The sequence below is a fragment of the Scatophagus argus genome, chromosome 24 (assembly GCF_020382885.2).
Source record: "Scatophagus argus isolate fScaArg1 chromosome 24, fScaArg1.pri, whole genome shotgun sequence".
NCBI lineage: Eukaryota > Metazoa > Chordata > Actinopteri > Scatophagidae > Scatophagus > Scatophagus argus.
Genome location: NC_058516.1, coordinates 12,535,878 through 12,541,877, shown reverse-complemented (window position 1 = coordinate 12,541,877; position 6,000 = coordinate 12,535,878). Strand labels below are relative to the sequence as shown.

The 6,000-nt window shown below is 43.9% G+C and overlaps 5 non-coding genes across 5 annotated transcripts; 3 read left to right on the top strand and 2 right to left on the bottom strand.

Annotated features, from left to right (window-relative positions):
* Positions 1 to 346: 346 nt before the first annotated feature.
* On the bottom strand, positions 347 to 465 carry LOC124055843. Its single transcript, XR_006842833.1, has one exon. It is a non-coding gene; the product is annotated as a 5S ribosomal RNA (ribosomal RNA).
* A 315-nt stretch (positions 466 to 780) lies between these two features.
* On the bottom strand, positions 781 to 899 carry LOC124055852. The gene has a single exon (XR_006842842.1). It is a non-coding gene; the product is annotated as a 5S ribosomal RNA (ribosomal RNA).
* A 575-nt stretch (positions 900 to 1,474) lies between these two features.
* On the top strand, positions 1,475 to 1,546 carry trnad-guc. The gene has a single exon. It is a non-coding gene; the product is annotated as a tRNA-Asp (tRNA).
* Positions 1,547 to 4,371: 2,825 nt separating this feature from the next.
* Positions 4,372 to 4,490, top strand: LOC124055842. Its single transcript, XR_006842832.1, has one exon. It is a non-coding gene; the product is annotated as a 5S ribosomal RNA (ribosomal RNA).
* Positions 4,491 to 5,141: 651 nt separating this feature from the next.
* trnav-cac lies at positions 5,142 to 5,214 on the top strand. The gene has a single exon. It is a non-coding gene; the product is annotated as a tRNA-Val (tRNA).
* The last annotated feature ends 786 nt before the right edge of the window (positions 5,215 to 6,000 follow it).

Genomic DNA, 6,000 nt, shown 5'->3' with positions numbered 1-6,000 from the left:
GTTGCCTTCTCTGGTGACCGCAGAATTGCGACTAATTGCATTACTGCATTAACCAGACCATTGAACTAAACACAGCACCACATATGTGCAATAACCACCGACAATAACAATGCAGGGCAAAGGAAAGCACAATATTCTCTTCTCAAGTGGATTGAATAAGTAGCATAGAGTCTAATCAATGTGAACTGGTGAAACGAAGCAGTAGTTTTTGAGAAAAGTGGAAGTTGGTGACATTCCACAGCTGCCATTGTAGGTCTTTATGATCTAACTCTGCTCATTTCACCAAGGCTGGATCGCCACTGAAGAGCCAACAGCGCCCTCTGCTGGTTGTTGAGAGGTATGAAAAAGCTTACAGCACCTGGTATTCCCAGGCGGTCTCCCATCCAAGTACTAACCAGGCCCGACCCTGCTTAGCTTCCGAGATCAGACGAGATCGGGCGTGTTCAGGGTGGTATGGCCGTAAGCTGCACACGCTTATTTAAAAGGACCTTTTAAAGATGCCATGGCATCATGTATCTGAATTCTGCAGATGAAATAATTCCTCTGATTACAATGAATATTGAACCAATATACAACATTCTCGTCTCAAGTGGATGGGATCAGTACCATAGTCCAATCAATGTGAACTAGTGAAACGAAGCAGTAGTTCTTGTGAAAACTGGAAGTTGGTGACGTTCCACAGCTGCCGTTGTAGGTCTTTATGATTTTACTCTGCTCATTTCTTCAAGGCTGTCGCTCCACTGAAGAGCGCCCTCTGCTGGTTGCTAAGAGAAGTGAAAAAGCTTACAGCACCTGGTATTCCCAGGCGGTCTCCCATCCAAGTACTAAACAGGCCCGACCCTGCTTAGCTTCCGAGATCGGACGAGATCGGGCGTGTTCAGGGTGGTATGGCCGTAAGCGAACACTGCTACTACAAAGAGGCTTTTTAAAGAGGCCGTGGCATCATATATCTGAATTTGGAAAATGAAATAATTCTTCCGATTAGAATGAATATTAGTAACTCAAATGATGTACTGACACCAATATTCACCGTAAACTGAAACAAAGAGAGCTGTTTCTGCCCGGTTTCCAACCGGAGACCTTTCGCACGTTAGGCGAACGCACTACAGAAACTGCTGACCACCACGTTGCTCGCGCGTGCATGGCTGAAAGCACCTGTATACTTAACCAACTTTTTTCTAATGCCAATTTTACATGTTAAGGGTGTTTATTTTCCTTTTTGTCTGTTATTAACAATTCATACCCATAATGGATTTTGAGTTCAGATAGCCAAAGCTGGAAAAGGAAGAAGCGCTTAGGGGTGGGGACAGTAAACAGAATTAAAGATGCAGTGTCTGGGAGATTTCAACTGTGGGACCCGGCTAACACCTCCGCAATCTCCGTCACCAAGGTAAATACTTCCCATGGTGTCTCTGCATTCCCTCATGCAATGGCTGGAACAGCTGTGCAAGGCAGTGCAAGCAATGTACAGCCTTCCTCGTTAGTATAGTGGACAGTATCTCCGCCTGTCACGCGGAAGACCGGGGTTCGATTCCCCGACGGGGAGAAATGCCTTTGTTTTTGTACCGGCTGTTGATTGTTGAAGCTGCATTCTCTTTTCTTAGCCGTACGGGCCGTGGTTTCCTCCCTTTCCTCCATGTCCTGTGTTATATGCCGGTGCCGTTCTGACTTGATTTGCAATGTTGTTGTTGGGCGAATATCATCGCACACATTCTGTCAGAGAAGCCTAAAACTTCTTTCAGTAGTTTCAGTACCACTGCATGAATACAACAGCAGGAATCCAAACAGTGTTATTCACTCAGTAACATGTGATATACAAAACGCTCCCGGATGAATTCTGTGTAGGAAACTTGGGAATTCAGAGATCCCAAAAGTACCCCAACAAGAAGCACTTACTGCCTCCAGACTTCAAGTCAGTGCTTGTGTTTGGGTGATTTTGGGGACAAGTTTAGGCTTTTGGCTAGTCATGCAATGAATATTGTAAATACACAGCCTCAGTATTTGTCAGGTGACCAAGTCACAACAAAGACAACCCCAAAGAGAAGCACTTATGAACAAAGCAATCATCGGTGTCTCCATTTGAGGTGATCTGGATGTGATTTCCTTCTCTTATGCATTGGTCATATGCTTTCACCCCAAAAAGTGACATGTACTTAATTCAAAAGTCAAGTTAATGCCCGGCAATACTACCCCAACAAATAGCACTTACTGCATTCAGACTTCAAGTCAGTGCTTGTGTTTGGGTGATTTTGGGGACAAGTTTAGGCTTTTGGCTAGTCATGCAACGAATACTGTAAATACACAGCCTCAGTATTTGTCAGGTGACCAAGTCACAACAAAGACAACCCCAAAGAGAAGCACTTATGAACAAAGCAATCATCAGTGTCTCCATTTGAGGTGATCTGGATGTGATTTCCTTCTCTTATGCATTGGTCATATGCTTTCACCCCAAAAAGTGACATGTACTTATTTCAAAAGTCAAGTTAACGCCCGACAATACTACCCCAACAAATAGCACTTACTGCATTTAGACTTCAAGTCAGTGCTTGTGTTTGGGTGATTTTGGGGACAAGTTTAGGCTTTTGGCTAGCCACGCAAAGAATAAACGCATAATATCTGCATTACTCCCATGATTTAATTGTGGAAGAAGTAACAGCCACAAAGTGAAGCACTCATACAGACAACAATCAACCATGTCTCCATTTGAGCTACTCTAGATATAATTCCAGTTCCGTATGTTTGTAGATTTTTGTCACATTCGACCGCCCCAACAAGTAGCACTTACAGAATTCGACTGTACTGTCAATGCTCAAGTTGGGCCAATCTTACAGACTGGCAGTGAGCAAGGGAATAAATTGTTTAGAGAGAAAGTTTCAGGTGTCAGCAAAAGTACCCCAACAAGTAGCACTTACTGCATTCAGAATTTAAGTCAGTGCTTGTGTTTGGGTATTGTTGATGACAAGTTTAGGCTTTTGGCTAGGCATGGCAATAATGAATTGAATGATCAGTCTTTCTATCCGAACAACAATATATCTGTTGACAAACTTACAACCAAGACAACCCCAAAGAGAAGCACTTATGCACACAACACTCATCTGTGTCTCTATTTGAGGTCATCTGGATGTGATTCCAATTTCATGCAGCTGTAGATTTTGTCATAAGCCACATCCCCATCAAGTTGCACCTACTGAATTCAAGGTCCTGTCCAGTCGGTGCTTGCGTTTCTCTGTAGTCCCACTATTTGTCCGAGGCACCTGTGAGTTGAAGCAGTAGCACCAGAAGTGGTGGTTTTTGTACAGATTTGCCCCTCTTAAATACTGAATTCAGTTTCACAATGCCCGCCTCCTTTCAATACAATGACAAGTAAACAATAGCAAGATCGAGCTCGATGAACTGACGACAATCATCTGAAATTCATGTTTGCCTTTGGCGGGTCGTAAGTGGTCAATCGGAGTCCAGTGAGTTGTAATGGTGCAAGTCGTTGCCACGTCATGGCTCCCGCTTGCACTTTCATCAGTTGTATTTTCCAAGTTTCTAAGCAATTCAAATAAGCACAGCTCCCACTGAATTAGTACTTCAAGCACACATTCTGTCAAAGAAGCCTAAAACTTCTTTCAGTAGATTCAGTAACACTGCATGAATACAACAGCAGGAATCCAAACAGTGTTATTCACTCAGTAACATGTGATATACAAAACGCTCCCGGATGAATTCTGTGTAGGAAACTTGGGAATTCAGAGATCCCAAAAGTACCCCAACAAGAAGCACTTACTGCCTCCAGACTTCAAGTCAGTGCTTGTGTTTGGGTGATTTTGGGGACAAGTTTAGGCTTTTGGCTAGTCATGCAACGAATATTGTAAATACACAGCCTCAGTATTTGTCAGATGTCACAACAAAGACAACCCCAAAGAGAAGCACTTATGAACAAAGCAATCATCGGTGTCTCCATTTGAGGTGATCTGGATGTGATTTCCTTCTCTTATGCATTGGTCATATGCTTTCACCCCAAAAAGTGACATGTACTTAATTCAAAAGTCAAGTTAATGCCCGGCAATACTACCCCAACAAATAGCACTTACCGCTGTTGACTCTTCAGTGGAGATCCAGCCTTGATGAAATGAGCAGAGTTAGATCATAAAGACCTACAACGGCAGCTGTGGAATGTCACCAAGTTCCAGTTTTCTCAAGCACGATTGTTTCGTTTCACTAGTTCACATTGATTAGACTCTATGCTACTTGTAATCCACTTGAGAAGAGAATATTGTATATTCATTTAATATTCATTCTAATCGAAAGAATTATTTCATCTACGAAATTCAGACACATGATGCCATGGCATCTTTAAAAGGTCCTTTTAAATAAACATGTACAGCTTACGGCCATACCACCCTGAACACGCCCGATCTCGTCTGATCTCGGAAGCTAAGCAGGGTCGGGCCTGGTTAGTACTTGGATGGGAGACCGCCTGGGAATACCAGGTGCTGTAAGCTTTTTCTTGTCTCTTAACAACCAGCAGAGGGCGCCGTTGGCTCTTCAGTGGAGATCCAGCTTTGATGAAATGAGCAGAGTTAAATCAACAAACAGTGCGAGACTCACAACAGACGTGTTACTCAAACGGAGGCTTACCCAGTCTATGCATGCGTTCCTGTTTCCTGTTCCTGTTTGTGCATGCAAATGTTGAAGGGACAGTGAATGTAGCGGGCGGCGAGCAGAGATTCAGATTGACAGCACGCAATGAAGTGGCCCTGTTTAGTAGCAAATTTAAAGTATAGGTCACCGTTGTGATATAGTAAAGCCTGCTGCATCTCAAGACCAAGTGGAGCTCCCGTGTGTTGCTTCCCCAACTGCTGTGAAAGTGAAGGGGATTAACCTCAAAGTCAGCAACATCAACTTCGGCCCTGGAGGTAAACAAGCCTGTCGTGTGCTTTCTGACCATGGAGGAACGGTTAACACAGCGCACAGGACCCAGTCATAACGAGGGAGAAGAAAACTTTGATTAGACAAGCAGCAGAACTCTTGATGGCAAATAATTGTTCATTAAAAAACATCCTGAACATGTAAAAGTGCTTCCGGCATTAAAAATGTTTGCGGTTCAGTTTACGGGTACTTTGAGCCACACCGAGGAGGGCTAGGTGGCTGTGGTTTCCGTAGTGTAGTGGTTATCACGTTCGCCTCACACGCGAAAGGTCCCCGGTTCGAAACCGGGCGGAAACATGTTGCAATAGGTTTGTGGTACTGAAGTTTTTCCGTGCTAACTCCAATTATCGCACCGATTACACAGTGTAGTCAACCTGTTGCTGCCTGTTAACCCTTTCGGTGCTGGTTTTCGACACCGAGACTTTAAAAAGCTGCAGCTTGAAAGATAAAGTCATACTGTCAATGAGAAAACGCTTTCGCCTTTATTCCATTTAGCACTATAAGTAAGCAACTTTCAACTTCGATTTCCTCAAATACTTTGAACGGGAACTTTGGGTTAGCATTAAAGTATTGCACGTTAGACAGCTACTGGTGGGGAAACAAGATCGGTGGCGATATTTAGTTTGATGTAATATTGCAAATTGTCGCAATCTGGGGCTTCAGCACTCACAGGGTCAACAGAAAGCTCAACCTAACCGCCACTTGGATGCATTTGACGCAGAAATGAATGGTGTTTACTTGAACAATCAGGAGCAGATATAACTTAACTCTCCCCGTCGGGGAATCGAACCCCACCACAGGCGGAGATACTGTCCCCTATACTAACGAGGAAGATTATACTCTGCATGCGCTGCCTTGCACAGCTGTTCCAGCCATTGCACGGGGGGCTGCAGAGACACCATGGGAAGCATTTACCTTGGTGATGGAGATTGCGGAGATGTTAGCCGGGTTAATAACAGACAAAAAGGGGAAAAAATCCTTAACATGTAACATTAATATGTCCACTGGCATTAGAAAAAAGCTTGTGGTTTAGTATACAGTTGCTTTTCAGCCGTGCACGCGCAAATAAAGCGGCTCACAGCA